Raw genomic sequence first — 19,607 nt, 5'->3', positions numbered from 1 at the left:
CCTTTCACAAATGTTAATGGATGCAAGTTTTACTCTGTACTATTTACATGTCACACATCATTTTCATTGTGTAGAAAGGTTATAAAGCATTTTTTTAATGCAAGTGAACCACATTCATTTGTCTTGTAAGCCAACTAGAGGCACTTTCAAAGGAAAATCTAAGCTTCTACATTACCAAAGCATTTTTTTCTGCCATGTGGAAGGAGAGAAAAGAATTACTCTCTCTAAATAAAATATAAATAACTTTGCCACCTCGTCTTACAGCTGGTTGATTACAGCAGCCAGTAAATGAAAGACTTTGCTGTTTATTTGTCAGATTTATGCCAAAAATATCAGAAAAAAAGATTAAATATCCGGAATTGCAGAGGGACTTATAAGATACTAAATAGTTCTGCGAATCAGGACTGAAACATAATTTTATATATGTGTGGAGTAGTTGGCTACGGGACAAAATAGACAGAAAGACAAACACATATGTGCACATCAATGGATAGACAGGCAGCCATCCATACTGGAGTTGGATCACAAAATGCCAAATTTCAGTTTTGCTTCATCATTTCTAGTAGGTCCAGCTGACTCCAGCAGAGATTCTGGCCCAGCTCACCCTGCATCTTTCTAGAAAAGGCAGAGCACTATTTAATTCTCCAGATAGGAGAGAGAAGAAAAGAAATAGCTACAGACTTTACAAGCCCACTGCAGCCAAAGAACTTCCCGTTTTAGGGGACTCCCAAACAAAGCTGTGACACAGAACCTCCCCTGTGCTTCTGAGCTCCTGGCTAAACAGCAAGGGGTTGTTTAGGATTTGACACCAAAGAATGGCTGAAAAAGAATTGGTTGGCTTTGTGGTTGCTATTGTGCCCTGGTGATACATACAGATAATAAAGGCAGAGGTGTTCTTGGCAAAGACTAGTGCCACCAGCAAGTTCAGCACACACAGGGAAATACAGATTGCTGACGAGCTGAATAGGAATTGCCACATTTAGGACATTCAGGAGTAATCCCAGTACTTATGATGGGATCCATGCCCTCTTAGAAAGGCTTGTGACAGCTGTCACACCCCAGTGATGGGCAGGGAGAAAGGGTGTGCTGGCAGCCAGGCACCAGCCTGCTGGAGGGGCTGGATGTAGAGGCAGGATTGGGGCAGCTCTGGGAGCAGTGGGGAGCTGATGCCAGCCCCTTCCATGGGTAATAGGAAGGATGGGGCATCAGGGACCCAGCAGGATCTTTCTGGAGTCCACAGGAAGGTGGACTGACATGAGGGCACAGTCTGTCCTGCTGAAGGTGCATAAAGTTGAAGAGAAATTGGTTTCTGAACCCTTTTATTTATTCACCAGATCTAAATTTATCCTTTTGAAAAGTTGTCTTATTTAGTGCATGTTCTAGACACACAGTGTTAGGCCACTTTAATAATTCAAAGTCCCTTTGATGTCCTTAGTGTAGACAGTTTACAGGAAAGTCCCAGCACGTCCACCCCAGAGCCCTGGCTGACTCTAGGTCCTACCAGAGACAAAACACTAAACAGCTAAAACAGAGCCAAAGTCTCAGTATTGGTCTCCCTTGAAATCAAGGGAGCTCACCCTGTTCACCTTTGGTGGGCTGCAGCCCATAAAGCTCTGCCTGCCTACAGGTATTAAAAGTGTGGTGCTTAATGCTTTTTGCCAGCAAATAAGTGGAGATGTATCTCAGGGAAACAACACATTCAACTGCCTCAGATTCTGCTGCTTCCCACAGTGCATCTCTTATTACTTTAATAACTGAAGAGGAAATCCTGTTAATCATAAGTCTCAAGGTTGTAGGAGCTGACAGCTGTGATATCACAGCTGTTGATGGCTCAACACAGGCACGATGAGATGGCAGATAAGGCACGTCCTGACTGTCAATAGGGAATTGAAGTAGTTGCCTAATTTTTTATCTTCCCTCCCAAAAATGTCACACATCTTTCTTCTCCTGGTTCTTACAATGAATGCACTGCTCCCACAATCAGATGCCAGCCTACAATTAAAGACATGCAGGTGTCAAATATTGATTACCACTGCTTGAGTCAGCAAAAGGTTAAACAGAGAGAAGATGAAGTCAGCCTAGAAAGAAAGTAAAATAAATAACTGAATTAAATCCACCTCGGCTGGTGTAGCCTAGGTTTTGCCATTATAAAAAAAACCCCAAAACATCCAGCACCCTGAGTTTACTTGAAACATCCATAAACTTTTCTGTAAATCATTGTTTAAAGCTTACAGTATATGTGCCAGTAAAAGTGCCAGTGAGGCAAAATGAGTCTGGTTTTGAGACTCCTTTGTGGAATAGGCTTCCTAAAATGGTGGCTATTAGGAAGTTTTACATCCAAGCACATGCCCATTACGCCACATAAAAGTAAAAAGTCATCCTGTGCAATCTGACTGAAGCCTGGCAAATATTTTAAACCTTTTGTGATTTTAAATGACACACAGTGATCTTCTGTTTTCACATCACTTATTGCCTCTGACACACACAATTTGTTAGCATGCCTGGGGTCACAAGCCAACAGAGCAATGCTGAATTACAGCAGCCAGGAGGGTTTTCCTCCTCCTTGCTACACATCCTCTGCAGCTTTTACACAGTGCATGGGCTGTAGCTCCTATAGGTGCTACAGAAATAGAGGTGACTGCTAACACAGGAAGATGCTGGATAATGCATATGGATGTGGCCTCATGTTTCTTTTTTTCTGAGCCCCGAAGGAGGCTGCCAAAGGCTCCTACAGAGAATTCAAGGTCTTTTTGCAGCACAAGGAAATTTGTGTGAGAAAAGGGAAAACAAAACTTTAGTGAGAAACCCAATCCTGATCAATGTGACCAATACGGGTACATTCTTGGGAAGAAAGGGGAAAAATCAGCCCCAAAAATATGGCCCAAAAGGGCATTGAAATATCTGCTTTGGGGGAGAGGGGGGTCTGTGGGGTCAGCAATCCAGGCCAGGACAGGGTGGATATGAGAAAATCTTCCACTGCTGCAAAGCCAAATATCTCAGCAAAAAATGTGGCCACTCCTTCATCTGCTGGACAAAACCCTGATGCTCTGGGCACGCTGGGCACTCATCTTGAACAGCAACTTTAAATTTCACTGTAGAGGGCTGCTGTCAGCACAAAATCATGTGGTTTGTTTAAAGTAGTGCTTTTTACCTTCTATTTCAGCAGAGCCTGCTGGGGCTTTGTGGAGATTTCAGAGGGAGGTCGTTACATCCTGCCCCAAAGAGAGACCCAAAGCCCTGCACACAGGGCAGCAGGTGTGTGAGATGTCTCCTTGGGAAGATCCCGTGGGATGCCCTGTGCTGCCCAGATCGACACAGAGCCTTCAGAGAGAAAAGGTTTCCTTTTAATTAACTCAGGTCTGACTTGGCAGAAGTTTTTCACAGCCTCAAACTTTATGTAATACTTCAAGATTAGCAGTTAAATAAGAAGAGACTTGACCTGGAAAAAGCTCCAGCTTAGGCAAAATTTATCTTTTTTCCTTCCTCATTTTTAGCAAATATAAAGATGTTTGGCTATTGTAGGTACAGCTGTGCCCAGAAGCATTAGCCATTAGTCAGCTCACGATAATTAGTCATCTAAGATACCATTTTTTAAAGACCTCAAATAGCTCCATCTGCATCTGCATGTTACACTGGGGTCCTGAAGCTCAAGAGAACAGGATCCCGGGCTGGGAGCCCAGGAGGAAAGAACAGGACAGAGCTGGCAGCTGCAGGGCTTTCTGCCTGCCCACCTCAGTCCTCCCATAATGAGGGAGAAGAGACACTGACACTTTCTGCTGGTGCTTCAAGCCCCAGGCACAGTGCTGGCAATATTGTTTTCAGCAATCCTGTTGAAAGGAGTGCTAAAAACAATATTGTACTGCTGCAGACTCACTCCCCTGTGCTGAGTGGGGACCATGCAGCCCTGGCAGCATCACTCCAGGCTGTGGTGGTCCCTCACCTCAGGTCTGCTTTAGGAGGGAGGTTTTCTGCATGGGGCATGGGCTGAGGAATGGCAGCACTGTTCCACTATCCACAAGGCTTGTGGATCCAGACCTTCCCTGATATGCTCTCCTCTACAAGGAGGAAAGGAAGAAAGTAGGGTTAGAGATTTTTGTCCCACTCCTCCTCAAATCAACATTTTATGATTAATTAAAAGGGGAAAACGAGTCTCTTGGGAAGGAAATACATGAATCTTATCAATTATTTGAATAGGATGGAATGCAATGACATCAGCAATTAATGAAGTAAATCTAAATTAAGCCACTTTTTTTTTAACAAAAGCCAGAACATCTGGTGTTTGACAGTGAGACCAATCGAGTCAACAATTATTCTCACAAAGTGCCATTGCTCCTCATTTTTCTGTGTGAAACCATTTCTTCAATCCCTACCACTGGTATAGAAAATAAAAAATAGCTTTTCGAATGAGCCACTGCAGAAATCTTCTTGTCATGAAGAGCTCATTTGGTCAGCATTGAAGTGATTTATCAGGGACTTGGATTTCAGATCAGCTTTGCTTGTACACCACTGACTTGGTGGCAGTGCTTCGAGCAAAGGCTTACAAATTACCATCAAAACAAGCATGGCTCATCTACAGCATCCAGTTCCTGACCAGTGGAGTGGGGACAGAGAAATACAATCCCTCCTGTCCTCTATTTTATCCTGTCAGCCATCCAGACGTGATGCCAGGAGAGGAGCAGGTATTAATGCTACTGAATGGTGCTGAGAGGGAGCTCATATGCTGGAAGAGATGCTGAAAGCAATATGAGATTAATTTATGTCATCTTCACTTCTCCTAAGCCCCCTCTGCTGATCCCACCAGCCCTGTTGGGAGTGGATGGTCCCTCAGCACGTGGCAGTGATCAGTGTGGTCTCACACAGCACCTGACCTTATATAATCCAGCGTGTGTCTGATGATATTTTTCAGTTCCCCTGAGGTGAAAACTGCCTTTTCCATGTCGGTCAGAATTGTGTGTCTGTGCTAATCCTGTTCTTCCATCTGCCTGAGCTGAGAGAGCAGAGTGGAAAAAGTGAGGATGGAGAACATGATTTCTTTAAAAAGTCAAACCCCTAAGTTTCCATGGTCTGAAACATAAGATCAAATTAATCATCTTTTTCAGCCCATCACATGCACAACAGATACTTTTCCTTGCAAGACAGGTTTCACTAAGTTATTTTTCAGACAGGAAGAAAATCCACTGCTAAGCACAGCTTCAGGAATAAGCCAAGTATGTGCCTCCCTCCCATCCCTATCTGAACTACATTTTCCATTCTCAGCTCTGCCTCTGATTCTTTCCCACCAGCTGGGTCTTGATGTCTCTCCTCACCACCTTTCTCTCCCTTCCAACTCTTTTTCCCATTGGAATTCCTTCCCCTTCTGCCAGCATCCTCCTCTCCCTCTGCACGTGAACTCAGTCACATCAGCACTGAACTCTCAAACTCCAGTGTTCAAGTGGATTCAAAACCAGTCAAAACGAGCTCATCCATCAATAGCTTTTAATGTCGAGAGCTCTGAGGGCAGGGGTGGGAGTGGAAGGCAGGGCCACAGAGCACATTCAGGCAACAATGGAACTGTTGTTAAGGAGCAATTAAGTGTGCTCCTGTAACGGGTTGGCACTGCACTTTTGTTAAGGTGAGAGAAGTCACAAAACATTTATTGTTTACCCAGAACAAGCAGCATCAAGTGCCTTTCATGTCCAGCCTGCATCTCCTCGACAGTCACAGGAGAGCCAAACCTGCCTTGGGCCAAATGGTAATTGCATTTTTAAATAACATTAATCACTTTTTACCATGACTTTTCGGTTTGCTGAGTCAAATGTGATGTTCCCTATTTCTGGGCAGCTCTACGTGCTGCCCTGTGAGCATTAATTAAATGGATAGATGGAATTGGTTATCCTATACTTGAGCCACAAAGCATAAACATAAATAAAGGAATTTCTTTCTTTACAAATACTAGTCTAAAATAATTTGTTTATCCAAAAATTCATTACCAAAGTATAGTAACACTCTCTTTAGGAGCTTAATCAGAGTCAAAACTGCATCCCATGCTGAAGAATTATTCCTTCATATTCAGGGCTATTAAATTATTTCCACGTACATGGGATACGGAATTTTAACACGTGAATCTGGCAGGGCTTGGCTGCTGCAATCCTACCTGGTATGAAAGTCAGGATCTGAATTCTAAGAAGAGATGAACTGAAAGAAAGCAGCTGGAGAGGCTGCCTGACAAACAGCATGTGTCTCCACTAAGACCTGAACACACCAGGCAGGATTTCCATAAGGTGAAAAATATGGCTGTAAGCCAGACATAAAAATGGAAAGCAAAAACAGCATAAAGAACTGAGTACCTGAAGACTAACGAGAGCTGATGCTCCCTGCATGGCTGAAGGGCTGAGTGTGCTATTGACTGGGATGACAGAGTTTTTGGACAATATGGGAAATCAAAGAATGCCAGAGAGCTGAAGATCCAGCATTGTTCTGCATCCCCTCCTTTCCAAATGAGGGGAGTGAAGCAGAAATTGAATAGTAGAAAAAAAAAAAAAAAAAAAAAAAAAAAGACTTGTGCCTTCAGTGCTGGGAGAAATCCTTGTGCAGGAAGAAAGGGCCACAGACCAAACACACCCAGTGAAGGGCTAAGAGCCCATTGCTTCCTGCAGTGCCTTCTCTGCATGGAGACAGCTCCTCTTATTGCCCTGATTAGTTACCCCAGAGAGGAGAGAGCAGGTCCTGCTCCTCACCAGCCCTCGTGCCTGGAGGCACAGGGCAGGAACGCAGCAGCTCAGCTTTCATGTCAAACGATGCAAGGCAGACCAAGTAACAGGTATTTTTCTCCATTAGTGGAAGTGGATATCAAAGTCCAAGCTTTGCTGAGCACTTGATTTGGTCCTTAGTCAGCCCAGGAGATTTCAACAGGGAGTTTGGCAGCACCCAACACTCACGGGTGCTCAAAGAATATTTCTTATCAATGCCTTTCCAGAGCAGGAGCAAAGAGAATAATTTTGGCCTCACTTGTGGTGACACAAGAGTCACTTGGCTTCAGAAACAGCCATCTCTGGCAGAGTGAGGGCTGGAAGCCACAATTCCTGGGTCTTGCATCAGCAGCATAGCAGAAGTGCTGGCCCCAGGCTGAGCCCAAGCCCTGAGATTTTGTCAAAGCACCAAAGTGAGGGATAGGCCATCGCATTTTAGCTCCCCTCTTCATCTCCTCTCTAGCAATTCTGAAAATAATGATTAATACTGTGCTGTTTGCTTGTGGTTGATATGTCCTTCCAACAGTTCACTGCAGAGATTTCAAATTGCTTTATTAGACCATCTCCTATATATTTACCTACCAGCAACCCAATAATAGTATGAAATTAAAAGCACATTACCTTTAACTGCAATTATCCCATTATATAAGCAGGTGAGTGCTGCAGAGGCAGTCATCACATTTTTACAGCATAACTACCTTGGATAAAAATTATAGGAAGGCAGGATTATTACCTGTGAGGAGATAAAGTGGATCATTTCAGAGCCTTGGTCTGTTTGTGATAGGAGGCCAAATGAAGGTATTCCAAGGTTAAAGTCAGCGTTTCCAGGTGACCTGCATTTTGCCTTCAGAAAGCTCCTCTTTTCCCTTATCACTGCAGCCTTTCTCACCTGTAGAATATTATTCAATATGTGTTCTGTGGTTTTGTCTCCCAGCCAAAATCCATCTTTCTCCAGAATCAGCAGACAACCACAGAAAATGAAATGGCACCTGCTGGTCTCACCTTTTTATGGAGGGTTTTATCCACCTTTATTCTCCTCTCCAAATGACAGAATTAAAAAGCAAGTTTTATCCTGTAATATAGATGAGAAATGTATCCACACCATATTTCTTGTGTCAAGCTGATAGATCAAACTGGGAATGGGGGAGACACATACAGGGTTTGTGGACTGAATAGCTGGACAGTTGAGAACAGGAAAAATTCAAGTAAGAGCTATCCAACCCACTCCCAAGAGTCCTGGGCAAACATGAAACCATCCAGTCCAAAAATCACTTCTAAATCTCTTTTGTGTGCCTACTGCAAGCTGTCCATTCCTCACACAACAAAGGGTGCTTCCAGGCACAAAGCTAGAGGGAAAAGAGACTGGAAAATCTGTCTTTTCTGAGGACTTTGGAGCTTCCTCACTATTTTACAGAGCTGGGAGTGCCATTTTCAAATGCTCTGGTGTTTTTACTAGTTTTCACTAAGGAAGACTGGATCCTAGGTCCTTTGGAGCATCCAGAGCAAGAATATTTGCTTCTTGCTTGGCCTTTCAGGTTCATTTTTGTTTCAGATATTCAGAGCATTTGGGTTGTTTGTACTGAACATTGCAAAGCTATTGCCTCTTCCCACCCATATAAACTGGAATTGTATTTTGCAAAAATAGGACAAAACGTTTATTCCGACCTGTCTCAAGGAACCAAGTCCCACTTCTGAACATCTCTCCCAACAGAGCCTCTAGACAAAGATGTCCTTAAATACCCTCTTTTCCTTGATGAGAACTGAGCTTTCCCCATCTGCTCTCTGAGCACAGACATGAGCCCAAGCCTTGTGTCAACATGTTCCCAGCCTCCTTTCGTAATGTGGAAATGACAGCAGTTGCTGCTTGTGGAGAGGAAATCAAATGAATAAATGAATGTCAGCAGACTGTGGGTAGAGGCCCAGAGGTTGCATAACAGAGAGACTACAAGTGCACAGATGCCATGAAGCCCAACTGGGTGCTGAGTGGATTGTCAGGGCTTGTTTTGGAGGGATGCACCTACTCATGTCACCAGCACAGCTGTCAGCCCATGAATTATTCCCAGTGAATTAAGAAACAAAAAATAACGCTCTCTACCCATCCAGAACTCATGCAGGCCGTGTAGAGGGAATATTATGTGACATCTCTAGGTAAATCAGATGGTGAATTATTACAGCGTGGTTCCTCTTCCCTGCAGGAACAAAGTCTGGAGATATCCTACAAAACCCTTGCTATGTCAATGTCAAAGTCAATAATGCTCCCCCAAAAAATTATTACCAGCTGCACATGTGGCGATAATGTCACACTAAGGGCATGGCTGCATGGATGAGGACTGACAGACTTATGCTCCATGCCCCAGCTCTGAGCTGGCCAGATGCAAAACAATTCTACTCTAGAAGCAGGGAGCCTCATCAGCAGGGTGACAGCTTATGCAAGAAGAAAGGACAAAATTTTTGCCACTATGCTTTTCTGAATGCCACTGTTTGGACTTATTTGTCCCCTTTTCAGGTGCCTGTCTTTAACCTGAACTGGAATGCTTTCTTTTTATTCTCTTTTCTTGCAGCAGGAGAACTATACAAACCAAGGCTCATTTCACAAGCCTGGCAACAGCTTCTTAAATAAACAGCATACTTTTGGATTTTGTTCCTCTCAAACAGAAATGCTGCTTCATCTTCTTTGTTCCACTTCCCCTCCAAAACTGCAGCAGCAGCAAAGCAATTAAAAGAGCATGAGGTAATATCCCATACAGAAAACCTGCTTCATTCCACACAAACACACAAATAACCTCCAGCTTGAGAAGGAGGAATGCACAAACACTTAGAAGCTAATTCCCAAACCCAGCAAGACAAAGGCAGAGTTAAAAGACTCAAAACACCTGAGAAAGCAAAACAGTCTCTTGTCCCTCGCTAAAGCAAACACAAAGAATAATCACATTCACTTTCCAAGCTGGCAAGACAGCCATAATATATTGCCTGCCACAGCAATGATCATTGTTCTTGTGCTCTCCACCCCAGCCTGATACACACTCAGCAGATTCATAACTCTTTCAAGTTCTCCAAGATAAACATACAGGTGCTTGATAAAGAATTTAAATTATAATGTTCCTTGGAGCACCCACCATGCTGCCCCCACCCCCACACAATGGGAGATTTACCCCAGGGCCATGGTCTGCAGGTCAGCTCCAGAAGGACCAGAAGTTTCTTGTGCTTCTGGAAGTCTGTGTTCTGTGCAGATTGATCTTGGCATCCACAACTGCCCAAGGCATCCTCCAGTGCCCCCATCCGCAGGGGGATCACAGAGGGGCTGTGTTGTGTTGGTATGTGACAGGAACACCCAAAGGCATTGCTGCACACTGAACTCACCAGGGATTTTGGCAGCCCCTTGGTCTTCCTCTCTTCTGTGCCCAGTGACTAAAGAGCTCCTGCTCAACCTGATTCCTACCTCCCATGGCCAAATCCCAGCCTGAGACACCCTCTTCAAATGCTGGGCTGCCACAAATGGTGTGGGAAAACCACCCTCAACCAGAGGAGTCCAGAGCTTGGAAAAGCCATCTCCCCCTTCACCCCAAGGCCACAGTGGATTTATCTGACAAGCAGCTTTTATCAGAAAGGGCTGCTGGGGTGAGAAGGGCACCCCAGGGTTGAGCTGCTGCCAAGAGCCAAGACTGCATTTAGATAAGGGCAGGCTATCTGATGCATTCAAATCTTGATTGAAGGAACCCATTAGATTCACTTGTTTGGTGGTGGAAAAAGCCCTGACAGTCTTTGGCCATGTTCAGCATGCAGGAAATCCTGCAGAGACACTGGGGACCACCTATATGTGTGCATGCACACAAAACAAACTGCAGGTGTCTGTTTCGAGACAGCAACCAGCACATTTAGAGTGAGAATCTGCCCAGGATTGTCACATCTACTGCTGCCAGATATATCTGCTCTGGTAGAAAATCCTCTCCTCCAAATCTCATTAGCCCTGAGCTGCACCACACACTTGCAGCTGGCTCGGAGGGCACTGAGATTTACATCCTCAGCTTTTGGAAGCTATTGCTGAGCTCCCAGCTGGAAGGTCTCTGAAAGCTCCTGCTCAGCTTGACCCTGGCCCCAGCTTCACCACCAGTTCTCCCTGCCCCAGCTGCCCCAGGGAAGGTATGTGCTGCTGGGCTGGGGCCTGGGAATCCTCCCCAGCACAGGGTTTGTCACCCAGGGGGATTTTATACTTAGCCTAAGAGCCCATTTCTACAACAAAACCAGAATGGTTCAAATATTCCCAGTGAAGCATTCTGCCTCATGCAAAGGATAACTCCTGCAGCCAGTGAAGCATGGCAGATGCATCTTGCATCCTTTACACAGCTGTACTGGCTGATACATTGCCTTCATTTCACTGCTTAACTTGGCCGAAACCAAGGGACACACATGGATTGCTTCCTTTTCATGTTTCCTGCCTCTTCCTTCTCCCTACATCCTACTATTGCCATGATATTCTAGAAATCCACCATTTTGCCCTGGGTTATAGGAATAAAACCAAACTCGAGTCTTTGCACCATTTAATTTTAGGTCCTTGAGAGCACTACTTAACAACAAATGTGGGAAGGGAAATTCTCCAGACAGCCAACACAGAAATCTCATTTAGGTGCTGCTTGTCCCACCCCACCAACCTTCTGACTGACATGGGGTAAGATACTGTGGTTACCCTTCCTTCTGAATTTATCTCAGTTTATTAATCATTAGAACATTAGAACATTAGAAAAAGGGCAAACCCCCCCCCCCCCCCCAAACCCCCAAAAACCCCGTAGCTAGTGTCTTGCTATCATTTCAGAAACGCAAGGAACAGCAGTTACTGGACTTTGGTCTGTCCTTTAAATCCCACCGAAGTATAAAAATAATCTGTAATTCCAAAGAGTAGATGCTACAACATGCTGGCACAGGGCAGTTTTCTATGAGAGAATGTTGGTAGTTAGACCAGTAAGACAACATGATCCCAGAATGAGGAGCAGCACAAGAGATGAGGACTGCTCCCAGCCAGGCTGGCCCTGTCTTCTCCTGCCTTCAGAACCTCCATGGGGACCCTCTGGTCCACAGGTTCCACTGGAACTGGGCTGCCTCCACCACTGGTGGCAAGAGCCCTTCCCTGACTGCTGGAGCCCCACTTTGCTGAGGCATTGCTGCCTCTAGCACCACCTATTTCACCCTCTCTGATGCTGACACTTGGCTCAGGGCTCAGTCCCTTGCCAGCAGTGCTCTTGCTCAAGCAAAAAGGGCACCAAGTGATGGCAAGCAGCTCCTTGTGCTCTTTTTATCATATGGGGAAGAATATCTGTCCTGCTTTCCCTTCAGCAAGGGTAGATGAGGTTCTTGGCAGGCAGAGCTGCATTTAACCCAGCCCAAGCATCCCTGCCCACACATCTTGTCCCCCACCCTGTCCATGTCCATGACAAAGCCTTTGGCTGCATGAAATCCTCCCTTTTCCAAAGCCATGAGCCCTGCTGCAATGCAGCCTTGTGCCCTGGGGGTGCACACTGTTCCTCCAACAGATCCCTCTGCTCCCTCCTGGCCATGGCTGCACCATCAGAGCTCTGCTGGTTCTTGAACCATCTGCAAGGGCTTGGCCCAGGCTTGCTCCATCCCTCCCCGTGCCTTCCTGCTGCCTCTGCAGACTCACAGATTGATGCCATGGTCTGTAAGGGGAAGATCAGGCTGCTGCTCCACCAGCCCTGCAAACTGACAGCAGCCAGAGGCAGCTCCAGGCTCATGTCACAGCCACAGCCCCAGCAATGGCAGGGCCACTCTGACCCAGTTTTAACCCTGCTGAATATGCACAGAAAGAACACGAGAGTGTGTGGGGAAAGCAGTGCAAGGCTTTCCCTATTTCTCTATCTTCCCATTTTCTCTGCTCCTTTATCTTTAATACTCACACGACATCATAACATGTCCATTGCCAGATCTTCTTATGGGTACACCAAGAGAGGAAAAATATGGTCACATTTGAAGGGTGGGATGCTTGGGGTGGGTTTTTTTATTTTTACATGATTATAGGAAGATGTGATTTTTTCAAAGATTAACATTTTGACGAAATTTAAAACCGAAATGGAAAATCTTTTTGAGTGGAAATCTCTTTAAGTTGCTTACCTTTCCTTTTTGCTTGTTTTTTTTCAATCTTTTTATTCTTAACTTAGTCATCAAGAGCTAAATTCTAGCCTGACTATCATTCTGACAGGCCTTTTTTGTTGTTGTGTTGTTTTGTTTTTTTTTATAAAATGGATTTTTGTGCACTTGGCTTTATCTTTGTTTCAACATCTGCCTTTCCCTTAGCATTGCTGGTTCACTTCCACCATAGAAAACACTCAAGCTTCTCTTGATTCTTTATTAACTCTGGACCATTATGTGGTATGTAACTACTTCTTTGCTATGGAAACACTATTTTATTTGAATCACCCACATGGTTTTGGGTATTTCTGTTTTTCAGCATCTTAATTTTAATGTAAAACTGTGTTCACTGACAGTGCAGAGGGCTTTACTGAAGGTAAGGGCAGCACAGCATCCTGGCTTATGTCCTTCAGATAGTACTGAAGCTCCTCAGCCAGGATCTGGTGATACCCAAGAATTTAATGTGTCCCCTAAGAACACACCTGAGGCTGAGCTACGAAATTCCACCATGGCAGGAATGGGAGCATTGCCTGGCATAGGGACCATAAGAACCTGTGGCAAAAAAGAAATCCTCTACATACTTGCTACCAGTGATGATGAGAGAGAAGAGATGCTCCTCTCATCCAACACAGCTAGATGGATGGATATCCTCAGCATAGTGCCATTTTCTGCTCTGGAGAACACAAGCACCACAAAGCAGAGCAAGCACAGAAACGTGAGGAAATCTTCCTGGAAAGGAATTTCCTGTGGAGCAAGAGGACAGCAATGGGACACAAAGCCACAGCCATGTTTTGAATGTGCTCCTGCTGTGTGAGGGGCACTGCCACTTGATAGCACATGTGAAACAAGTCCCAGACATGGAGATCCTGGTCAGAGTGCTCAAGAGAAAAAGGCAAGGACAGGAAGCCACAAAAACCATTAATCAGTAGACTGCGAGTGGTGTTGTTTCTGGCATAGGTTGAGAGAATGCTGATCATTAACTCCTATGAACATTCCTGACCTTGCTCAGGAAGGTTCTTAATTAAATGATTATGTCCCTTGACTTCTGCAAGTCTCAGGAGTATGCCTCTATGCTTTCCTCAGCAAGGCATTTTTCAGAATCAGGATCTCCATGATTACACTCAACTAATTATTTGAAAAGCATTTTCATCTGGACTCCAAGCAATCAAATTAAATAGAGTTAATGTGGGTTTGGCAGGACTATATACAAACAAAAGTTGCTCTGTTTTTGTGCAAAATTGGAAAATCAGTTTTTGCTAATAGCCTGGTGTATGAAATCTGCTGTTTCAGCTTTTCACTGTTTACCCATCTTCTCCATTTTGCTGCAAAACTGTTGATACAATTCTGCTGTGATAAATGAAGCCCAAAACCTCACAACATCCTGCCTTTAGCAAAAGACCTTGTAGGAACCAGAGACTGAGAAAGAATGAATTGTTCTGCTTTGCAGTAAAAATTGATAAAGACAAAGAGCATGCTGGAAATAAAGAAGCATGCTGAAAGTAAAGGAATCAACTTTATGCCACTTTATCAAGAGACACAAGACAGTGATATAAATCATCAGGCTTCAGCATCCATAGGAGATTTCAGGTAGGAAGGCAAACTGAGTAACACAAAGTAGAAAAAGCATATGCATAAAAAGATACTGCAAACAAAACCTCATTTTGGAGAGAACTGCAAAGAAGCAGATGGACACTTTCTAATAAGCTCGTAAGTCTATTTGTCTAATTATTTAACACTTTGAAATTAATTTGATTTTTCCCTCTGAACAGCTATCCTTATGGATCATTTTCCACAATGAACAGGGAGTGGAGTACACCTAAACCTGAAGACACCATGTGTCTATTTTTGTCTCAATGAATTAGAGTGTATCCTTTTTATAAAGAAATTCTGATGTAAAAGAAAAAAAAAAGTATTTTTCATTGCTGTAAAACACATCAGTCATAGAAAGGATTAAAAACCTGTAACTGCCATGAAGTTGTGTTAGAAGGCTCTCTCTTTGTTAAGTCATAATTGGAATAAGAAGAGTCAGGCAGATGAATGAAATCCTTAGTAAGCAGAGGGATATGGCTTTTCACAGTATGCTGAATCAATGCAGTAGCAGAAGCTACGAGCATTAATGTTAGTTACAAACCAAGATTAAGTTCTAGGATAGGCAGAATTTTAGGATAAAATACTTAAGTTGCTGCAATATCACAGGTGATGGCAGTGTTAACCACTCTCAGCAAAAGGAAGCAATCCTTATTTGTAGGTCTCTGGGAGGAAAACTCCCTTCAGGCCCTGGGATGCTCCCAGAGATGCACTCAGGAGTAAGGCAGAGCAGTGTGCCTCCAGCCCAAACCACTGAGTGCTGGAATAAACAGCCCAGCAGCCCCAAGCCCCAGATGCTCCAGCTTCGTGGACACCTGGGACAGGGTCCCTCACACAGCTTTGTGCCTTGCTCCCAACATCAAAACTCTGTGTGCCACTTCAAGCACTTCAGAGCTGTTTATAGTTTGCATTTTTGCATATTTTTGCACTGTTATCACACAATTAAGCTGAAGACTTCTGACCAAGCTGTCCCAAGAGCACAAGGAAATCCAATGGCAGTCAACTTTCAATCTGGGTAATCGGTCAGTGGTTTAAAAAACAAATTGGGCCCATGTGTGTCAGGCATTTTAGGAAGACACAGTCAGTAGTTTCCTTTATAAAGAATTAAACCTTTTACTGGTTAGCAAATTATTAAGTGACATGAACTTCTATAAAACAATAATTTTCAAGGACTAATGAAGAAATGGTTTAGACTTTTTGTCTGAGGTTCCAGCAAAATTATTTCATTTTGACATCCCCCAGCATTTTGTCTAAAAACATCTGTCTCATCAGGTTATCATTTCAACTGGAGAAGGGACTGGAGAAGGAAAACAGATGTCTGATACATCCTCAACAAGAAACAAGAAAACATATGTCATGAGTATTTTTATGGTCTTTTCTTTTTCTCTTACTGCTGTTACCATGCAAATATTGTGCACGAGAACCTTTAAGCATCTTCTAACCATTCAGTAAATAATTTCAGAGAATAATGAATTCAAATACTATGAATCAGCCCCCCAAAATTTAATGACTTGTTTTAGTTTTAATGTCACATCTGGAAACCAGTAGGACATGGTACTTGGGTGCACCTTCAGAGGGTGATTCTTGGCTTTTCCTCAGCTCTCCATGCCTGTGGTTTCCACAGAAGAGTAGGAGCAGGACATGCTGACCATGTCTGCTGTAGTGAACAGCAGAGAAACTGCCTCGTGTTGTTGGAAGCCAGCCCTGTGTTACACAACTGCAGTTCAGAGGTTACAAAGGCAAAGGCTTTGCCAGCAGACTCCACACTTCAAAGCCGTGGCAACAATTGTTGGATCAAACAGAGAGGAAAGAAGTTGCCTGTGGGTCCCCGAAGCAAACTTGAGTCTGAGAAGAAAAAACAGGATCCAGAAGAATCTTACTGAGAAACAATGAGAAAAAAAAAAAACCCTTGCTCATTTATATGGAACAAAAGCCCTAGTCCTCAAGAAGCTCTCCAAGTTGCTTCCACATCCAATCAATATTTTCTTTAGCACATATGGAATGAGCCTCAGCCAACTTCCTCCTCCAGACATTCCTATTTCTGACTATCCTTAGAAAGAAGCAAGGCAGCTAATTCAAAATCTCATTCATATGAACAGGAGCCACCAGGCTTGCAGGGACAGTCTCACCATCCTGTTTTCCTGACTCAACAAACTGCTGCAGACAAGCTCAGCCATACATCCAAATATGTGCACACATATGCCCTTAGCTCACAGCAGACATGAGGTGATGGCACATGAGCACCAACACCAGGGGCACACAGAAAACCTGAAGACTGAAATTTCTCTACAAATGCAAATGAAAGAAAGGAAATTGAAAACTGGTCATAGATGACATCGGGGCAGAGATGAAGCCTGGTCTACCAAATCTACACAAGCAAGGTGGAATTCCCATTCCATATAAGCCTGACTCCTATAGTCAGCACTAAAGTCACATCAGCTTGGGAATGGACAAAAAGAACCTTGGCTGAGGCACAATGCCAGCAATTTAGATTTTCTTGAGTATGACCTCTCCCTCCTGCTGCAGCAGAACCTCCTCAGAAGTTCTCTTTTAAGAAACTCTTTGCTGCAAAAATTAAAGCTAATGAGACTTCTCAAGGAGATGAAACCGCCCCCGTTTCAACTCCAGCATCTTGAGGCTCAGACTGTTCCCTGAAAGGGAGGATTTGCAATGCACATGCTGCCAAAGAAGATTGCTGAGGATGAGAGCTTCCTCATCTGTCCAGTCAGCAACATGGATAGTGGGCACTCACCTCTGCTGCTGCACATCACTGCAGCTCACATCATCACCAAAATGGGTCTATGCAGAGATGTTTGACATTGATGTAGAAGGGCCAGGGCACACATTATTTTCTGCTGGCTTGCCAGAGCTCATCTCCTGCTGCCTCTACACCCAGATGTGGAAGTCTAAACTCTGCCAAAATATGGGGGTAAACACTGCCTGAGCCTGAACTCATGCATAAACCTCACTGGATTTCAATGGCATTTGCACCCTATTTTGTAAGATATGCTTGGGGTATTTATAGAGAATTCAGACATAGGAATTCAGGAAGAGCATGCCTTAAATTCTGGGGGAAAAAAAAAAAAAAATCTCTGAATTGCAGCTCATGTTTGGTGTCAGACTGTCCAACCATGGTCAGCCCCAACCACTGAATTCCTACATTCATTAAGCAGCAGTCCTTGTGGCAGCACGTATTTTATACTCCTCTCTGTCCTGAAACCCCAACATTCCCATTTGGCTGACATTTTACTGCCTCTTCATTATATACCAGGAAGGAATGCTGATGGATTAGCATCACATCCAAAACAGAAACTGGCATCATCTCACTCACGCGATTTACAGCAACTACTAAGTAAATTGGGGTACTTTTTTTAGTTCCCACTCTTCCTTTTTTAGAAATAAATCTTAAGAAAATACAATCCCTAAGGCCTAACAGGCACACATTTACAGATGGCAGCAGTGAGTCATAAATGACATCTTTGCCTGGTACTATTTATGAGAGCCAAAAAGCTGAACATATTATGAGCCATTTATAATGTTCTTCAGCAGAACAGTCAGCCAAGAGACAGAGCTGAAAGCCTGTTGTAACAAAAGGTATCAAAGTGAGGAGGAGAACAGTATCTATAATTACTACTCCAGTGATAAAACAAGCATATTAGAGCAGATGGTTTAACACAAGATCACTATTAAATAAAACACTGGCTCCAATGCCAAGGGATGAATATTCAAGAAGGAGTGAACTGAAGTGTATAAAGGCAGCAAACTCAGCTAACCCAGAAGTTATGTGCAAGACTAACCAAAGAGATCAAACCCCACATAATTCTCCATGTTGGCTGAACAATCCCTCTGCAGTCAAAACTTTCACAATTAGGAATTAATGCAAATGACAGGACTGAGCATACTGATGGCACAAGAACTTGATCATGTCTGACTGATTAAAAAAAGGCGTGAAACTCAACCCCAAAACAAAGCCAAACCCTAACAATATCAATTTGCAGAGCTTTTTCACATACCACTTCAGAAACTTCCCAGTTCTTCATAAGAAACAGAGTCTAATTCATCTTCTTGGCAGTTTCACAGTTGTAGGATGTTGTTTGACAAAACAGGAGCCAAGCTGCAATCTAAAAAGGGGTTCTTTTCATTTTTAGAAGTTTTGAAAAATATTTTATGGTCAAAAGTAAGGCTGGAATTAATTAAAGTGACTAAGGCTGCACCACAGAGTATGGAGCTGCAATGCTCATGCTGCAAAGCAGGGCTCCAGCTCTCAGGGGGTTTAGAAATAGTAGAAAGAATGCCACCACTAACATGGCATTTTGAAATTTTTTTCAAGTTGCAGTGTTTTTTTAGATTAATTATTTCTGTAATTTTGGTACTATCTATGTAATATCTTTAGCTGAGATTCAACATTTTAAAAGCTTGAGGCTCACCTACTCAGCTCTGTAAGATCATTGAAATTATAACATGAACAAGGAGAAGAAAAACAGTAGCAACAGTAGAAGGTGCAAATGCATAACCAATATATACCACTACAAAATGGTATCAGAGTAAAAAAGCATTGATCATCATAAAAGATTAAAATTTTAGATATCCAAACACTTTCTCAGTGACCCTTCCATACCCCTAAGGACTCAGGCTGCACCAGAGAAATCCCTTTGAGGATGCTGTGATTGGAAATACAAATCCTTCACCATCAACTCTCTCGAGCTGCCAGGACTCCCAGCAGGCTGCCTAAAGTTTCAGGTAAAGAGATGAGAGGAGCCTGTAAGACTATGCAAGATTTTAGAACTTGTTTTAAAAATGTATGTATTATAAATATTTTTCAATCTTAAAAGTCTTTCTACAATTTAAGTACTAAGAGATGGGGGACATACATCTTTGGTGATGTGTGTATATATATATATATAATATATATTAAAAATATATATATTAAAATATATAATAGATATATAAATAAAATATATTATATATAATATATATGCTATATATTATATATATAATATATATATGTTTGTGTGTATATGTATATACACACATACATCATATACACACACACACATATATTATATATACACACATATGGCACCAACAACCTCCACAGTAGCAAGTGAGCAGTTGCTGCCTTGATTTTCTATGGTCACACGTGCTTATGTGTTA

Source organism: Sturnus vulgaris, chromosome 11 (assembly GCF_052056855.1).
Source record: "Sturnus vulgaris isolate bStuVul1 chromosome 11, bStuVul1.hap1, whole genome shotgun sequence".
NCBI classification, from domain to species: domain Eukaryota; kingdom Metazoa; phylum Chordata; class Aves; order Passeriformes; family Sturnidae; genus Sturnus; species Sturnus vulgaris.
The sequence above is the reverse complement of the archived record's forward strand: the minus strand, read 5'-3'. Positions refer to the sequence as shown.